This window comes from Panthera uncia, chromosome B4 (genome assembly GCF_023721935.1).
Source record: "Panthera uncia isolate 11264 chromosome B4, Puncia_PCG_1.0, whole genome shotgun sequence".
NCBI classification, from domain to species: domain Eukaryota; kingdom Metazoa; phylum Chordata; class Mammalia; order Carnivora; family Felidae; genus Panthera; species Panthera uncia.
In genome coordinates this window covers 100,595,276-100,614,525 of record NC_064809.1, presented here as the reverse complement: position 1 = coordinate 100,614,525, position 19,250 = coordinate 100,595,276, and positions in this window count along the sequence as shown.

The following is a 19,250-nucleotide window of genomic DNA, read 5'->3' as shown; positions in this document are numbered from 1 at the left end:
TATAATCATTATATATATATATGTATATATATATACATATATATATATAATGATTATACACATTGATACATTGTGTATATCATTGACACAATAATAATAATGTGTATTATATACACATATATATGTATATATCAGCCATGTAAATAAGTATAACAAAAATAAACCAAAGCCATAAAACCAGTAAATGGTGAAATCAGGAGTACTCCGCTTAATATAAAAAGAGGGAGCCTATGTACTCAATTATATAAATTCAATTTCTACTCATTTAGGTTCTTTTAAACTAATCCTTTATTTGACTGATTCATTTATACATGCAATATGATGACTACAGTAGTATTAGCTAGTGCCTTTATCATGTCACATACCTATAATTTTTTTGTGTGTTGAGAATAGATAAGAACTAGTGTCTTAGCAACTTTGAAGTTTAGACTACAGTATTGTTAATGATAATCACTGCATTGGCATTAGATCTCCAGAACTTATTTATCTACTAGTTGCAAGTTTTGACGTTTAAACATCTCCCCAATTCCCCCACCCCATGTTGTAAATGGTAGAATTTTCTTCCTCCTCATGGCTGAATAATATTACACATATCTACACCACTGGTTCTGATTTAAAGTGATTCCTTTGAAAACTGTTACAGAAAGAGGGCTAACTCACACTTAAATGGGACCTGTAGTCATTACCCTGGTGACCAAAATAGGCAAATGAAGCAAGCAATGTCTTACAGGATGGCATCATCATCATCATTTAACTTAGGACTCTTTTTTTTTTTTTTTAAAGACAGGCTTTATTTTTTTTAATGTTTACTTATTTTAGAGAGAGAGACGGAGAGAGAGAGAACGAGCAGGAGAGTGGAAGAGAGAGAGAGAGGGAAATACGGAATCGGAAGCAAGATCCAGGCTCTGAGCTGTCGGCACAGAGCCTGACGTGGGGCTCAAACCCACGAACTGTGAGATCATGACCTGAGCCAAAGTCGGTCTCTCAACCAACTGCGCCACCCAGGTGCCCCTAACTTAGGACTCTTTGACTAAGGGTAACAAGAACTCAGTTCAAAACTCAGGGTCAGCAACCAAGGGCACCAGGGCCTCAATGTCCCTCTTTCTCTCTCCCTTTGGTATATCCACCTCTCTCTGACCATGACCATCATTCTCACAATCAAATTTTCGCCACAAAGCTGAAACAATGTTTATCACCTCAAGGTTCACATCTTATTATCTTCATCACAAAAAAAGAGAAAAAAATTCCCCAATTCGAGTTCAAAAGATACTTAGGAAGGGTGCCTGCATGGCGCCCTTGGTTCAGCATCCATCTTTGGCTCAGGTCATGATCTCAGGGTTCATGAGTTTAAGAACCGCAGAGCCCACTTCTCTCTCTCTCTCTCTCTCTCTCTCTCTCTCTCTCTCTTTGCCCCTCCACGGCTCACACTCTCTCTTGTAAAAATAAATAAATAAATAAATAAATAAATAAATAAATAAATAAAAAGATACTGAGGAAAGTATTCCATCTAGCCTGGCTAGAGCCATTCCCTAATTATGACCAATCCTTGTGAGCAATAGGGTGATAGGCTAGAATAACCCAGGTCACTTACCCATCTCTGGATGAGGGCAGGGTTGGGAGTATATAAAGAGCAAGTCAGGAAAAACATGATAGATAGTCCCTTCCACAACCATGTGATTGGAGCTGAAGAGCTACTCTCCAAAAGAAGTAGGCAGAGAAGGTGGACAGTGATCTCAGGCAACCAGGAGTAATAGATCCTCACAATATCTGAACAGGCACTTTCTATTTGGCTTTGGCATCCTTCAATTTGAAATGCATTTTGAAATTCAGTACATAATTCAATTCAGTACAGAGCTGGGTTTCATTGCTTTATGCATGGATATCTTGATTTCTCTAATGAGACAATAATCTCATTGGAGAAGGAGACTGAGCCCATACTGGGTATTTTCATACACTTAGTAAATTCTTGTTGAAACAATGTCCAGCCAACCTTTGGTGTCACACTATAAATAGGAAAATCTTTCTTTGGTTGATGGCAGCGGTACTTTAAGAAAGACTGATTGTTTGAAATTCTTCCTCTTTGACTGACAGCTGGCATGAAGTTTTGCTCCCAAAGAAAGAGATGGTCCCTACATCATTTTTTTTATTTTCTTAATGTTTATTCATTTTTGAGAGACAGAGAGAGACAGAGCATGAGCAGGGAAGGGGCAGAGAAAGGGGGACACAGAATCCGAAGCAGGCTCCAGGCTCTGAGCTGTCAGCACAGAGCCCCATGTGGGGCTGGAAATCACCAACTGTGAGATCATGACCTGAGCCGAAGTCGGACGCTCAACCGACTGACCCACCCAGGGGCCCCAGTCCCCACATCATTTTGTCTTCATAGCACTAACAGCTCACTGCCACTAACAGCTCAGTGTAGCTGAATCAAATGCCCATTAATTTGACTGTCATGGTAATTAACACGTTCCAGTGTTTTGATGTTTATAATACTCTTACCACGCCTAGTTTTTAAACTTAAAATAGTATCCACTATTTTTTAAGCATTTGGTTTGGTGTTTTTATATATCTTAGCTGATTTGACAAAGAGCATTTACACACACACGGAGACACCCACCCCCACCCCCCCCCACACACAGTTAAGATGATGAAGAAGCTGAGGTCTAGAGAGATTAAGAGATGGAACCAAATGCATGATCCTTGTGTGTTATGTAGCCAGATTTCCCATCCAAGTCTGTCTGACTTCCAAGCCTGCCTTGTGGCACTATTTAGCTAGAAAATCACATCCTACTTGCATCCCTACCTATTACACAGTTAATGGTTCCTTTGAGAGACATCAGTATACATTCAGTCCAAGCAAAAATGTTCACCTCCTAACATAGTGACACTTTCCTCTCCACACATCCTGCATGGAATTTCCAAACATTCATAATCATTTCATGTGAAGCTACTTGTTTAGAGAAGTCCTCATCTTGAACACTTTTGGCTGTCAAGAACAGGGACAAATGTGTGTTCTCATGGTGCGGAGATGATTTTCTAAAATTATCTTCAGAAACAAAATAATCACAAAGCTTTTGGATGGTGAGGGGACAACTTTTTTTTTTTTATTTTGTTTGTTTTCTCTTACCAAAGATATTTTCCTCACATATTCTAAAAACCTCATTTGGGGCAAAAATCAAACAAAGCCAGCTTCAGTCAGGAACAAAAAAAAAAAAAAAAGAAGGTGTGAGCAATAGTCCACTGCTAGCCAATGACCTTAGCACCTCACTTATGTGTCAACACCTCTCCTTCTGGTAGCCATGTTGGTACAGTCACCAAGAAAGGAAAAAAAAAAAAAACAAAAAAAAACAAAACTCCTAACTGAGGCATGTGAGCCCAGCAGTGACTGAAGAGAACAGCACAACAGAGTCAGTAAGCGACATAACTGTGGGTAACAAGCGGTCGTGTGGTCTAACACAAAACTTTATATTTCACTACAATAGCTACAGAATTATGTGGGGTAAAACACATTTGTTACCAAAAGGGAAAATGTTTCTCCTTTCTTAATTATGGAATAAACTGAGCAAACATAATCTGAATCCAACAAGATTATATCACAGAAAGAAGGAATTCCCTGAATTTTTCTCTGAGACTAAAAGAACCCAAGGAGTTTGAACAATGCATTTTTTGGTTGTTGAGGCTTTTTGCTGTTGTTTTTTTTTTTCCTTTCTTCTCTTTTCTGAAAGAATTTAGAATGTATCAGTTGATGTCACTGACATATCTTGATGAGGGAGAGGAGATAGAAACAAAAGACAAGGAGGGGCGCCTGGGTGGCTCAGTTGGTTAAGTGGCCGACTTCAGCACAGGTCATAATCTCACAGTTTGTGGGTTCAAGCCCCACATCAGGCTCTGTGCTGACAGCTCAGAGCCTGGAGCCTGCTTCAGATTCTGTGTCTCCCTCTCTCTCTGCCCCTTCTCCACTCCTGCTCTGTCTTTATCTCTCAAAATGAAATAAACATTAAAAACAAATTTAAAAAAAGAGAAACAAAAGACAAGGAAATAAATTTAAATTGGTCTTCTCTTGCCTTTACCAGCTGGCTAGAATTCTCTTCCTCATAAATTAGAGACAATTCACAACCTGACTATAACGGAAGGAAAGCCCAGCGGTAGCTTAAAGCAATGTAATATATGTGTGCTGATTTTGATATTGAATCCTTATATATATTCATCTGAATATTCAAGTCCATAGACTGATACATTGTCTGTATGCTGTGTATAAACATATAATTCTAATAACTTTAATAACAACTTTATGTTTTTTGAAAGAATATCATGTATTTGTTTTATATATAGTTTTATATTTGGGATGTATGCATGTGTTTGTAAGCCATTCTTTAAAAGAAATTAAACACATTTTCATGTGTCCACACAATAACATGTTAGAAAATACAATGAAAGAAAATTGCATTTATAATAGCAACAGTAAAAGAAAATTCCGAGGAATAAAAATAAAGTTCACAAGATCCATATGAAGAGAATTTTTTAAACACTGAGGAAGAGATCTACAGAGAACCTGGACAGTTGGAAAGGCATAGCATATTCTTGGATAGGAGCACACAGTGTAATCAGAATACCAATTTTCTCCACTATAATTTAAAAGTTAACATAATCTCATTAAAATAACTGTAGGATTTTTACAACCAGACAAGCTAATTCTAAAGTTAATATATAAAATAAACATGAAAGAATAATTCTGGGGAGAAAAAAGTCTACAGTGAGGAAATAACCTTATTAGATATTTAAAACATATTATAAAGCTATAGTAATTAAAACAATCTGTACCTGCATATGAGTAGAGGGAGGAATCAACGGACCCCTACCAAAAGCCCAAATACGTACCAGAATTTGTATATAATGAAGGTGGCATTACTAATGGTGGCAAAAGGTGGATTAATTACTGGTTTTGGAAAACTGGGTAGTCATCTGGAAAACAAGTTAATCCTATCTGTAGCACCAGAACACAAAATTAATTTCAGATGGATCAGAAGAAATTATGGCACATTTTTTTTTAAAAAATACAATCTTCGTGTGTGAGAGTGTGACTCAAAACCTAAAAGTATAATTGAACAAATAAATACAACTCTAAGAAAATAAAAATTTCTGTATAGAAAAAACTATTAAAAGCAACACAAAAAGACCAATGATAGACTCGGAAAATACATTTCAACAAGTATCACAAAGGGCTATATTAGGGCTCACACAAATCAAATAGCAAAGCCATCCACACAAAAGGGGGAAAAAAAAAGGAAAGAACAAGAATAGACAAGGAAACAAAAATGAGAGAAAGACAAATACACTTCACATTGAAATATCACTTTTTACCTATCAGATAGGTGAAGACCCAAGATATTTATTGTGCCCTCTGCTGGCAAGTGCACTGGGCTCACACACTTCCATGCATGTTGAGTATCAGTAAAACCTCTTTGAAGTATAACATAACAAAGTCCATCAAAGCTATAAGTATGCATGCTTTTTAGCCTAGCAGAGATTGTCCTGCAGATTTACTCATGGGTATGTGTGGAATATGAAGGCAGAAGATTACATATGGCCATTTTTTAATAGCAAACTATTAGAAACAGCTTAATATCCTGCAATATGCACGGGCAAAATCAAAGGTGGTACACATGTCTTACTCTACTAACATCATACAACTTGAAACAATAAAGAAACAAGAAAAACATAGGCGCAGTATATTTATGGTGATTCAAAATCCCAGTTTCCAGAGCAGTCTGTATTCATACTTTTTGCCCTGGTAGTCCAACCAATTAGTGCTGCCTTTTCCTCGAAAAAGTATCCCTGTCTGTGTAATAAATAATTCGGTCACCCTAAGTGTAATTCTTGGGAGTGAGGAAAAGGAGTAGGGGTGAGGTGCGGAACAGAATATGAAGTTGAAGGGGGGCCCAGGTGGCTCAGTCAGTTGGGCGTTAGGTCATGATCTCATAGTTCATGGGTTCTGTGCTGACAGCGCAGAGCCTGGAGCCTGCTTCATGGATTCTGTGTCTCCCTCTCTCTGCCCCTCCCCACCCCCTCTCTCAAATAAACATTTAAAAAAAAAAAAAAAAGAATATAAAAAAAAAAAAGAATATGAAATTGGATGAAGAGGAAAAGAAGGCAAAGACAGCTTGATGTTTCCCAGGCAGGCTGGTACTCCTCAGTTCTCCTTCTCTTGACACTTTTGAGGCCATCAGTCTCTGGAGCCAGATAGCCTGTGTTCAAATTCTGGCTGCACTACTTACAAACTTTATGACCTTGACAAATTCCTTAATCCCTTTCTGCCTCAGTTTTATTATCTGTAAAAGAAGGATAGTAGGACCCATCTCACAGGGTTATTGGATTAAATAATTATTATTATTATAATTATATATGTATATATATGTATATATGTATATATATGCTTTGTAGCTTTTTTGAGTGATACACACACACACACACACACATATATATATATATGAATATGTGAACATTACCATGACTCATAGTGCTTCTGTTGAGGCTACCATATCTAGATCCTGATAAATTCAATACACAGAAAGACTTAACTACTACAAGTAATCACATTTAAGATCGAAATATAAACAGGATTCACTCATTTAACAATTTTTCACCAAACGCTTATACTTAAGGCTCCGAGCTAGGCTCTAGAGGAATAAAATTATACAAAACACAGTAGAAAAATAGGATGAGTTGGCATATAGCCTACATGTATAAGATGGCACTATTTGTTTGGTTGTAAGATTTATTGATTACCTAGATTAAATGCAGCAAAATACAAATGTTCTAGTTTCCGGTAATTTGTCAATCTCTTAATTATCTGGCAATCTTAATAAAATGTCAAAACAGAATACAAACCTAGAAATATAGACGAATAGCTATTCCCAAACAATAAATAGGGATGTAAGTGTACTCGCATGGTCAAGAACCAGACCTTTGGAACCAAGACTGACTCAGGCTTAAAACTGGTTCTGCCACTTTCCATGTGCAACCTTAGGCAAGTTACTTTCTATCCATTAATTCTTCACATTTAAAAAGAGTAACTCTAGCTACCTACTTCAAGTGAAATTATGAGGATTAAATGTAGGGCATTTACCTAGTACTTAGCACATAATAAATGCTTAATAAATATTCGCTAGCATCATTATTTTTATTTCTCTGACTTTAAATACACAACAGTCAGTTGATTATCTATCCACATTACGTCTTCTCTGCCTGACTTATCTCCATTTATCTCTAAGCAAATGAGACAAAAGATAACTTGTTCTTGTTAGAATATTCAATATTTTAAATGTGTTGTCAAAAAACAGTGACTGGCTGATATTTCTCATAGCAGGAGTATAAACTAACCCCCCTCCAGGGAATCACATTTGTTTAGGTGATTTCTAGATTTCCTATTTAGGCAAGGCCTTCATCTGCAAGACCTACTTCTTCTAATCCTGCTCTGCGTGATAGAGCTATGAAGTGTCCCTCCTCCTCCCTCAGGAATCATGTCTTTTCAGGATGGGGACCCAGTTAGTGGAATTCTACTCGTAAAAGACACCTGCGATCCATTTCTTTCTTCAGCACACGTCTGTAGCACCAAAAATTACATTCTAAGCCAAAAGTTTTGCTAAATTATTCACGTTTATAGGCATTTAATTTATCATTTTAGGATACTAATATGAAAGCAACTTCAAATTATCTGGAGTTTGAGACAGAAGAAAGTAGATGAATTACGGAGATAATTACTAAAGTGCATCTGAGGAATTTTAATGTCACATGTTCCAACAGGAAAAAAGCATGTTTGAGAACTAAAAAGATTAACTGAGAACTGAACTCTGAAGCAGGTATTTTTAGGAATCTTTGGTAATGTTTTAATGTCAGTTAGCTTAAGAAACAAAGTGTTTGTTTCTTGTAGTTGCTAGGCAACATATTGGATTTGATTTGGTTTCCAGTCATTTTAAATAACAGTGCCATGATTATAATAATAATAACACAGTACCACCTTCTTCTGAATTTAATATCAAAGTACTTAAGAACAATTGGCTGTAGTGAAGTCATTATTACTTAACAGATTTTTTGTTGTTGTTTTCCATATCCTTATTCTAGAATCCTGGAATCACATACCGTACTCTTAAAAGAACATCTTATGTTCCAATTATGCATTAGACTGTATTTCTATTTTAGCCTAGAGATTCACATAAATTTCAAGATACTGAACTTTGTGACCTTTCCTGTAAATTGCTACATACTCTAATCATTATATTACTGAATCGTCAAATATTCTCTTTTTAAGAAGGCAAAGGAGCAGCATTTCAATAGTTGAAATGTTGCTATGGAAGCAGGATAAACTTCAGACATTTAAAAACAAACCCACCTATACAAAAACCTAATACTCCAACCAAACTACTAATATTAGTTTTCACTATTAATGCATCTCTGTGAGTTCTTGACATGGATGATATTTTTTGTTTTCTTATAAAGTTAATATGCACTTCAGTTATTTTTTAAAGGTTTGTTTATTTTTGATAGAGTACAAAAGGGAGAGGAGCAGAGAGAGAGGGAGACAGAGGATCCAAAGCATTCTCTGTGCTGACACCAGAGAGCCCAATGCTGGGCTCAAACTCACGAACCTGACCTGAGCTGAAGTCGGACACTCACCCAACTGAGCAACCAGGTGCTCATACTTTTCCATTCTTTTTTAAAATCAGACACTAGAAAGTAGTATGAAACGAAAAGTAACATCCCTTTTCTTACTCCTCCTCAAGTTCAATCCTACTCCCCAGGAATAATCAGTGCTAGCACTTTCTTATGACTATTTCACTTTTAAATTCTGCTTGGAGACCAGCATTTTAGATTTTGACACCCAACTCATCTATTGTTAGAGCTTGAGTGTTGTCTTCGTTAGCACCCAACCAAGAGTGGAAGGGAAGGAAAGAAGGAAGGAAGGAAGGAAGGAAGGAAGGAAGGAAGGAAGGAAAAGAAAGAATTAAAGGAAGGAAGGAAGGAAGGAAGGAAGGAAGGAAGGAAGGAAGGAAGGAAATAGCAATTTTCCAGCAAAAAACTACGTCTCTGGACCCAAACCTTTCCCTTCTGGCTCAGCTCTAGCAGCACCACTTTACCCCTACTCCATTTCTGGACAACATTCATATGGAGGCCAAGGACCCAGCTAACTTACCCTATTGGATGGGAATTTCTGGGTGTACGTTTTTAAAAGATTGTTTCTAAAGTAGCTTCCCCAGTACTTAGCTTGGTCTAAGTTTAAAGTACCAAACAATCTTTTTCCATCCCTCTCCTTTTCCTCCTGCTCTCTTTCTCCCTCTCCCTGTCCCCAGCTCTGTCATTTCTCTACTTCAATTAACTTTCTTTTGTTTGCCTTATTTATTTCATTTATACTTCGCATAGATGTCTGGAGGGCTTGAATGATCTGGACCCCTTAGAGTATAGGACATCCACTCTAGGGACATGTACAAGTTAAAGCTGCACTGAACTATTAACAGCCCTTGTCACACACACACTCATTCCATCAGAAGGCTTTTCCTCTGGGTCCTGCCATCCAGGTTCAGTTTTCTGGATAGTCTAAACAATTCTCATCCTCCAGCCCTAGGACAACCTACTGTTCTTAGACTCATTTTTGGTATCTGGAAGATTATTTTCCTTCCTGTTTAGGTCTGGGGTTTTCTGTAGTGAGAATCCAATATTCTCTCTCTCTCTCTCTCTCTCTCTCTCACACACACACACACACACACATTTAGAAACACTACCATATGCTGTTTTTCCAAACTGTTCCTCAGCAACCATACTGTGAATTGAAACCACCCTGGGTATTCAGCTTACTGCTTGTCATGAACACATTTTAAAATGCTTCTTTAGTTCATGCCTTCTTCTCTGAGAGGCCACGTCTCTGTACAGTCTTAGACATTTATATCAATAACCTCGCTCCTCCTGGGGCAACAGCTGATTGGATCACTGGCAGGCATCTGACCCTTGTGCTGGTCCACCAGAGCCCCTCACTCAAGAATTTGAACTAGGAGTTCCAGAACCTGGGAATCAACTAGAGTTAAAGAGGTACTGTAGTGTCAGGAACCAGGGTGGGCATTTGGGTGTAATTGTACTGATAAGGAAGCTGCAAGAACCACATTTCAGAGAGAAGAAGGTTAAATAATAGACACTCAGAAACAGGCAGAAACATGAGGCCATGTGAAAAGAGAAAGTGGATACAAGACCAAGAATATAAGAAAACAAATCTTTCTTAATTACTGACAACTTCCCATTTTTTCATGAAGCAAAAGGTAGATTTTCTGATCCTGGATCCTTTAAGATATCCCAGAATTCTTGTTAAAAAATTCATCTTCCTTTAAGAGAGCTTAAATGGGCCTTTATGTCTTACAACCAAAAAATATCCCTGATTATGATCTCCCTTACCTTCTTATCTTGTTCTTTTTTTTTTCCCCCTCTCATCTTCCTTGGTTTTCCCTGACCCAGACAAAGGGTAATGCCATCTGGATGTTGTCTCTTAATCTCCAAATTAGGCCCAGAAATTGCATGGCGGATAATCAATTCATGGCAGATAAACTTTCACAGCATCAGAACAGAAATGACAGGATCAATTGAACCCCACAATCTAAGCTTCCATTTTGTACACCAAATTTGAGGCACTGCAGCAGGTAATTTACAGTTTCTTTTTTTGTCCTATTTGAAATATTTAGGTTACTTTCTGTTCATTAGAAGTACCTGAGAGCTGAGCGGTAAACTAAGAAATCACTCTTACACACAAAATCAAAGATTTCAACTTTGGATGGAAGATTAGACAGGAAAAAAACTATTCAGTATGATAGAATAGCAGAAGGTCTCAGGGTTAAGAGAGGATTTTTAAAGACAAAGTATACTTCAATATCCCTGAAGGAATGTGTCGGAAGAGAGGAAGGTTGACAATATATGTCAGTATACTTAGGATTTCAATTCACCCTGAAATCAGCAGATTAAGGACACCTTATTAAATCAAGACATGTACTATATGTTATGGCCAAAAGCTAGACCAATAAAACAAAACCAGAAAGTTAAATATGTCAACTAAAGACTATCATTTCTGTTGTTGTTTTTTTTTTGCCTATAATATTATTTTTTTAGGTGCATAAGTACTACTAGTAGAATCTAAATGTGTTACATGAATATAAATAATTCATTATTTTTATTACTATGGTGGTCCAGATAAATGTTTGAACTCAATCAACATTTTTCATATACTCATAGGATATTGGCAGTATAGGAATTAGTCATCAACTCTTCTTCAGCAACCTTTCAAGGTGAGAGTTACTGGTCTCTTATAGATGATGCAATAGGATTCTGAGAACTATATAAAATAATGCTACCCAAGGACACATGACATAGTACATACAACATACTAGAGTCAATGTTGTAACCTCAGTTTATCTAGCTCCCAAATAAACTCTCTACTACACCAAGTCCATATATTTCCATATACAGGTGATCCTTGAACAAACAGGTTTGAACTGTACAGGTCCCCTTATAAGAGGATTTTTTTAAACAAATACAGCACTGTAAATGTATTTTCTATTTCTTATGGTTTTCTTAATAGCATTTTCTTTTCTCTAGCTTACTTTATTCTAAATACAGTATATAATACACATACAAAATACATGTTCATTGACTGTTTATGTTATCAGTAAGGTTTTGGTCAACAGTAAGCTATTGGCAGTTAGGTTTTGGGGGAGTTAAAGGTTACACGTGGACTTTTGACTGCATAGGGGGTCAACACCCCTAATCCCTGCACCGTTCAAGCATCAACTATATTTTGTTTTTAAATGTAATATATAGACTTAAAAGAAGCCAAATCTCCCATTGGAGTGTTCACAAAAATTGGACAATAAATGACAAAGCAAGAAGTCTTCAGGGCTACTGGGGCTGAAGAAGCAATGTTACAACACAGCAATAAGGATCATGGAATGAATGAGCTTGAGCTACAAAGGACATTAGGGTCCATGTTCATAACCAGTGAGCTACAAAACCACTTTAGTCTGTGTAAACTGTAAATCTATTCTTCAGTGTGATTCCAGTCATTCTTAATCCATTGTAGTGTCATCATAAAGTTTTGAACTTAAAAGAATGAATTCATTCTTGGTGTTGCTATAGGTCATATCTGGATACAAACCAGAGGCATAAGTCTTTGCCTTTAAAGAGTCTTTAAAATTATTCTAAGCCTGCTTCTGGTCCTTTCTCATTGCCACTGATTACTATACCTCATTTTTAATTCATGCCTGTTTAAGCCTGTCTAGGTTTGTGGGAGGAAAATGATAGATAGATAGATAGATAGATAGATAGATGATAGATAGATAATAGATACATAGATAATCTGTCTAAGTTTGGGACTATCTTCTGAGCTTTGGCAACCAACTTTTGGCTCATGGACTTGAGTTAGGAGTTCACTTTCAGTTCCATGCATTGTTCTCGTTTTGTTATAAATCACTAATTTTGTGTGTTTGGGTTGACTTGATTTTTTTTTTCCATACTTTCTGTTCTCATATGACCCACTCTCCGATTTAGGCAGCAGTTTAGGTGGTTTAGAATAATAACAGGGGCGCCTGGGTGGCCAGCTGTTTAGTATCTAACTTGGGCTCAAGTCATGAACCCACAGTTCATGAGTTTGAGTCCCACATTGGGTGAGCACAAACCCTGCTTTGGGTAAAACACAAGCCACCCCTTTGGGTAAAACACGGGCCCTGGGTGAGCCCCATTTCTCTCTCTCTTTCTCTCTCTCCTTCCCTCCCTCCCTCTCCCTCTCTTTTTGTCTCCCTTTCTCACTCTGCCCCTCACTCACTTGCGTCCTCTCTCTCTCTCTTAAAAAAAAAAAAAAAGAATAAACAACAAAAGTGTCAAATATTTTAACTTTTGAGTTTCTAGGACCTGGGCTTTATAACTTCAAAAGTAGCTAAATAAAGAGCTTAAGGCATAAATATGTGCTATTAATAGCATCCTTGTGAGATCATACTATCAACTAGAGGCAGTGTTTACGGCTCACTTTGGAAATCAGATCTGGGAAAGATAATGACTCAGAGAAAGGGAGACAAGAATATGGATTCTGGGTCTCTACAGGAGTCCCATGCCCTGACATTACCCACAGTCCAAATCCAGGATTTGTGGCAGAGGAGTGAGGGAGATGGAGAATGAGAGAGGCTTGGACTTCCCTCTCTCAGATGTTACACGGAGACTCTGAGATCCAGGGCTCAGTAAGGTGCAGGACCAGTGGGGTAATATTGACTACAGGGAATGTATAGGCAGAGAGAGACTAAGCTCATAGAGATCCCATGGCCCCAAAAGGGACAACTACCAACAAAATTTTCTCCTTTCCACTAGACCATGAGCTAGAGATAGTTTAGCAGCAACCTGCAAGGGTTGATGAACAGGACCAGAAAAATAATGTCCATCTCAGCACAGTCCTGGGTGAATTTGTCAAAACAAGCAACGAAAGATGTAAAGCCTCCATACCCCTTCATTGATCCTCTATAAACCATCCTAGACATTGGCTACAACCTTGGGGTATGGGATGGTGAAACCCTGAAATGACTGAGATGATATCTCAGCCACTGACGGTAACCAGCACTCAAAATGGATATTAGTTTCAAAAACAGGAAAATGATACAAGTTATGTTTCTTACCCACATGTGTTTGTGAGCTGTTACTCCTACCTTGCTAGCTCAGCTTTTCAATTCATGCCTTTATGAACTGTGATTACTTTAGGACCCTGTTCCACCTAACTCCTAGATTTAACAAGCATCCGTTGCTTTACCACAATTCCAGAAGAAACCAAGCAATACTTTTAGTCTTAATTCTTTGAGTCTTCCTGATAATCTGGTATCCAAAACACCCAACTATTCTTTACCAGTCTTAATACTAAGAATGTCATCTAAAGAAAAAAATAGAGGGTCACCTGGATTGCTCAGTCAGTTAAGCATCCAACTTCAGCTCAGGTCATGATCTCACGTTTGTGAGATCAAGCCCTGCCTCAGGTCATGATATCACAGTTTGTGAGTTCGAGTCCCATGTTGGGCTCTGTGCTGACAGCTCAGAGCCTGGAGCCTGCTTCGAAATCTGTGTCTCCCTCTTTCTCTGTCCCTCCCCCGCTCACACACACTCCCTCTCTCTTGCTCTCTCTCTCTCTCTCTCAAAGATAAACATTAAAAGAAAAAGAAAAAGAAAGGGAAAAAATGGAGAAAAGATGGTTTTTATTTAACTGCAAAACATCAGAAATAGTTGCATCAGAAATGGTTGCATTTTAGGGGTGCCTGGTGGCTCAGTCGGTTAAGCGTCCGACCTCAGCTCAGGTCATGATCTTGTGGTCCGTGAGTTTGAGCCCCGCGTCGGGCTCTGGGCTGATGGCTCAGAACCTGGAGCCTGCTCCCGATTCTGTGTCTCCCTCTCTCTCTGCCCCTCCCCCATTCATGCTCTGTCTCTCTCTGTCTCAAAAATAAATAAACGTTAAAAAAAAATTTTTTTTTTAAAGAAATGGTTGCATTTTAAAGACAGGAAAGAAGATATGCAGGGATTAAGCAAGTTTTCTGTGATTACAAAGGTCAAACTTTCAACAAGATGAAGACTTTTATTTTTTTATGATTTACTTTTGTGGATGGCTATGTGGTACGTCAGACAGGAGGAAGGTCAATTAAGGCAGCATTCTGGAAAAGATTGTCTCAATTGACTACATATATGGCAAAATCAGAGTGTGGGGCATATCTATGGCAGACCTGGGGAGGGGGGGGATTAGGATCGTGTTGTTCAAAGCTGGGGAGCACAGGTTGGATTACCAAAAGCCAGAAGATATTCTGAAATTGGAATTAAGGTCAAACATGTACACCAAATCCATGCTTCTAAGCCACACTTCTAAGTCTGGGGGCCAATATTGTCTACCAGCAGGGTGCCTGGGTGGCTCAGTTGGTTAAGCATCCAACTTTGGCTCAGGTCATGATCTCACGGCTCCTGAGTTTGAGCCCCGCGTCAGGCTCTGTGCTGACAGCTCAGAGCCTGGAGCCTGCTTCATGTTCTGTCTCCCTCTCTCTCTCTCTGCCCCTCCCCTGCTCACGCTGTCTCTCTCTGCCTCTCAAAAATAAATAAACATTAAAAAAATTTTTTTAATTACACTACCAGCAATAACAAAAACATAAGGCGGTGGGGGGCGGGGGGAGACATAGTCTCTTAAGAAACAGATTTACCTACGGTTGATAAAGCATTTTAGGAAGCCTTGCAGAATCATTTGGATTAATGGCCTCCTATAGAATACACAGAAACATTGTATCACATTATTTTAACTAGAAAGTCTGTGCAGCTGCCTAAGAGTTCTTAGAACCACAAGATGCTTTATACCTCGGAAACATCTGTGTCATTTAAAATCATGCTTACTTTGAACATTGTACATTACAGAATTCAGTATGTGCTTTATAATATAAACTCTCCTTAGTTTCTTTTGTCCCTTAGCCTGTTTTACTCTTCTTTCATACATTTTTGCCTTGGGCCCCAATTCCCAGGAGTGGAAGGCTTTTTCTAAATCATATGCACTCTTCCTAGGGGCTAATAAAGATTGATTGATAGAAAATGTGCTCTTTCATATTCTCTGCTTGCTTGTCAATTTATGATTTCTTCAAGGCCAAATTCTTGTCACTGCCCTCACTAGAGTGAAGGTCAGTCCCAGGGAGAGGTTCCATGTATCCAGCGAGGTCATGACCCGACCATGGCATCTGCATTCTCTTTTCTACACTTAAAAACAATGTATTGGTGCCACAGGGCATCAGTATAGTCAGACCTTTGTTAGAAGACAGATTCATTCTGTATAAAAGCATTCTCTGAAGAGTAACATTTCACTTCTTTTTCCTTCAAAAACTTGTTTTCCCACTGTGTCTGATAGAAAAGCAGCTATTAAGAAATGATTCTTTTTAAAACCTTAATGTCTTTCCCTGTGTTTCATGCTATTAAATGACTATAATTCCGTCAGATTACATATTGATATTGCATAAAGAATCCATATACTAAAGCCATAACTGTTTAAAATATAAATAAAAATTTTTACCAGGCATCTGACATTCTACATAGTGAAATGGAAATTCAACTTTGTAATTCTCTATGGTCCCTGAATTTTTGATAAACTACTTGATAATTTAATTTACTTTTCACATCCTTAACCATGCTTCAGAAAAGCAGACTATGGAGGTATAACGTTAATGTATTTGGGCATTGTCAAAACTGCTGCAAAGGAATGATACTGTACATATTTAAGGCCAGTATCCAAATATTCTGGAAAGCTGAACCACATAAATATAGAACACTTTATACCAGTCACTACATAGTTGGGAAACTATGCATCAGTTAAACAAAGAAATTAAACACATAGGGCCTGCTACATTTAAATATTTAAGTGCCATATTTTAAACAAATCATATTATTGTAGGCCAGAGGATTTCCAAGACAAAAAGTAAAGTCTGAAGCTTTTATAGAACACCTTTTTTTTTCTTGAGATTTTGAACTTCACACAATAATGCTTTTCATTTCTGTACTTTCTCCAAATGTTTTCAACTTCTTAGAGGCTACATTGTTTTGTAAGAATAAACTGTAGGTTTTCCAGAGAGCCTCTCTCTCCCACTCAGCTGCCCTGAGGGAATTAGAGCCTGTGCACACAACTTATTTTCATTTCCCTCACCCCAGAAATGATCAAATAAGGACTGTTTCCTCACCAACATTTCTAGGGCAAGAGCCTCTAACAAGTGCAACCTTTATCACCGCAAACATCTCTTCTCTTTCCTGCTCTGGCACGTCCAAAGAAAAAGGTTTTTTAACACACACAAACAGTGTTAGAATCGGGGCTCCAACAATTACAAAGATGTACAAGGTGAATATACAGTTCTAAGCTATTGGAAAGTGGATACATTGAGCATCTCTGGAATCCGGCCACAAACAACCGGGAACGCTCAAGCAATGCTACAGAATCAGTACAGTGTCTTCAGAATCTGCCCCTGCTTGCCACCAAAATAGACATTTGCTGGCTGCACAATTCTCAGCATCCTGGTTCAAATAAGGATACCACATATTACATATTCTTTACTATTTTGGAGTTGCCATGGCAGAGTAGAGAAGAGATATTTTTGTTGATGGAATGTCTCTTCACAGAGCTCCTTATTTTGGCCTTCCTGACTTTCTGACGCAGTTTTCAGATTTACTTAAAAATCTTTCCAGGACTTTCTTTTTAAAAAAAAATGATTTGAAACAATCAACATTCCAGCATCCCAGAAAGAGTAGAAGATATGTTGTTCAACATGGAAAAAGGCAGATGATTGGAATTTAACGATACGGAGTTTAGATGAAAAGAATGAACAATCTGTCAAAATTTTAATGAGCTCTTTAACTTTCAGTCCAAACTCCTGGTCCTTTCTCAGCTTCCCTTTCCTTTTCTCTTTCCACTAACTCTTGTCTTCTAGTTATTCACTGCTGCCTTACTGTGTAAAAATAAAATTAGTGTATCAGATTGGACTAGGTTATGCTTTAACTTGAAAGAGAATCTTAATGGCTTCAAATAACAAGTCTTATTATTTTTTTCATATGCTGGATATCCTTTGTGGATCAGTTAGGGGCTTTTCTCTGTGCTCTTCTCCCTACCCCCTACCCCCACCCCCGGGGAATCAGGTGTATGGAATACCCACCATCTAGATCAAGAACTAATAGGCTATGGCCTCTAGGCCAAATCTGGCAATTTGGTAAAACACATGGACATATTTGGGGTACCTGGCTGGCTCAGTCGGTTAAGCACCGACTTCCGCTCAGGTCATGATCTCATAGTTCATCGGTTCAGGCCCCACTTTGGGCTCTGTGCTAACACCTCAGAGCCTGGAGCCTGTTTCAGATTCTGTGTCTCCCTCCCTCTCTGCCCCTCCCCCGCTCACACTCTGTCTCTCAAATAAATAAAGGTTAAAAAAATTTTTTAAATATTCTTTAAAAACCCCACCTGAACATATTAGAGTTGATAATGAATTAATAATGATGCTTTTTTTAAAGTGGGGGGAAGAAATGGACAGTAAAACAAAACAGAACCCATGAGATACTATTGAAATTTCTAAGAGCACCGAATCTTTACTCCGTAAATTCGTAATGAAGGGAGAATTACGCATTTTATCCTGCCTTTCCTGGATGAATTATATTTCAGAGTAACTAAATATCTTTGGTGGATGAGACAGGTGAATCTATTCATCAATAATACCAGTTAATAAATGCAGATAAAATGTAGAATTAGAAAACTGCCATTTATAGGAGCGCCTGGGTGGTCGGTTAAGCTTCCCACTACAGCTCAGGTCTTGATCTTACGGTTCCTGAATTTGAGCCGCCTAGAGTTCCGCGCTGATGGTGTGGAGCCTGCTTAGGATTCTCTCTCCCTTCCTTTCTCTCCGCCCCTTCCCCAGCTTGCTCTCTCTCTCTCTCTCAAAAATAAAGAAATAAACTTAAAAAAAAAGGAAAATTGCCATTTACAAATTGTAATTAGCTAACTGGTTCAGGATATGGTCATCGATGGAGGTAATAACATTAGATTAATGGTCGATGGCAAACTATGGAATGAAGAGATCAGGCTATTACCACTTGCACCTATACAGCAGTCTTAATAATATTAAAGTGAGATGGTCTGGCATTATATGTCATCTGATGGGATGTAATAGAAAATACTACATGTGAAAGAAATATGCAGAATTATCTATGGTATATTCTTGACAAATGCAATTTAAAACGAATTCCAAGTTTCTACATCTAAATTCCATTCTGTAGGAAATACTGCAGATAGAGAAACAAATTAAAGGACATCCTAGGAAGAAATGTGTCGAATGCAGAATCCCCCAGGACACTTGATCCAGTTTCTTCAACAAGTCAATAGCAGGAAAAAAACAAAGGTGAGAGGACAGTTCTACATTAGAAATAACCTAGGGGCACCTGGGTGTCTCAGTCGGTGAAGCCGCCTTCTTGGTTTGGGCTTAGACCACGACGTTCATGAGTTTGAGCCCACATGTGCCTCTGCACTGACAGTTCTGAGCTTGCTTAGGATTCTCTCTCTCTTTGCCTCTCCCCTGCTTGTGCCCTCTCTCTTTCTCTTTCTCTCTCTCAAAATATATAAATAAACTTGAAAAAAATTTAAAGAAATAATCTAAAAGATTTAGTAACCAAATACAGTGAGAGTACCTTACTTGGATCCTAATTCA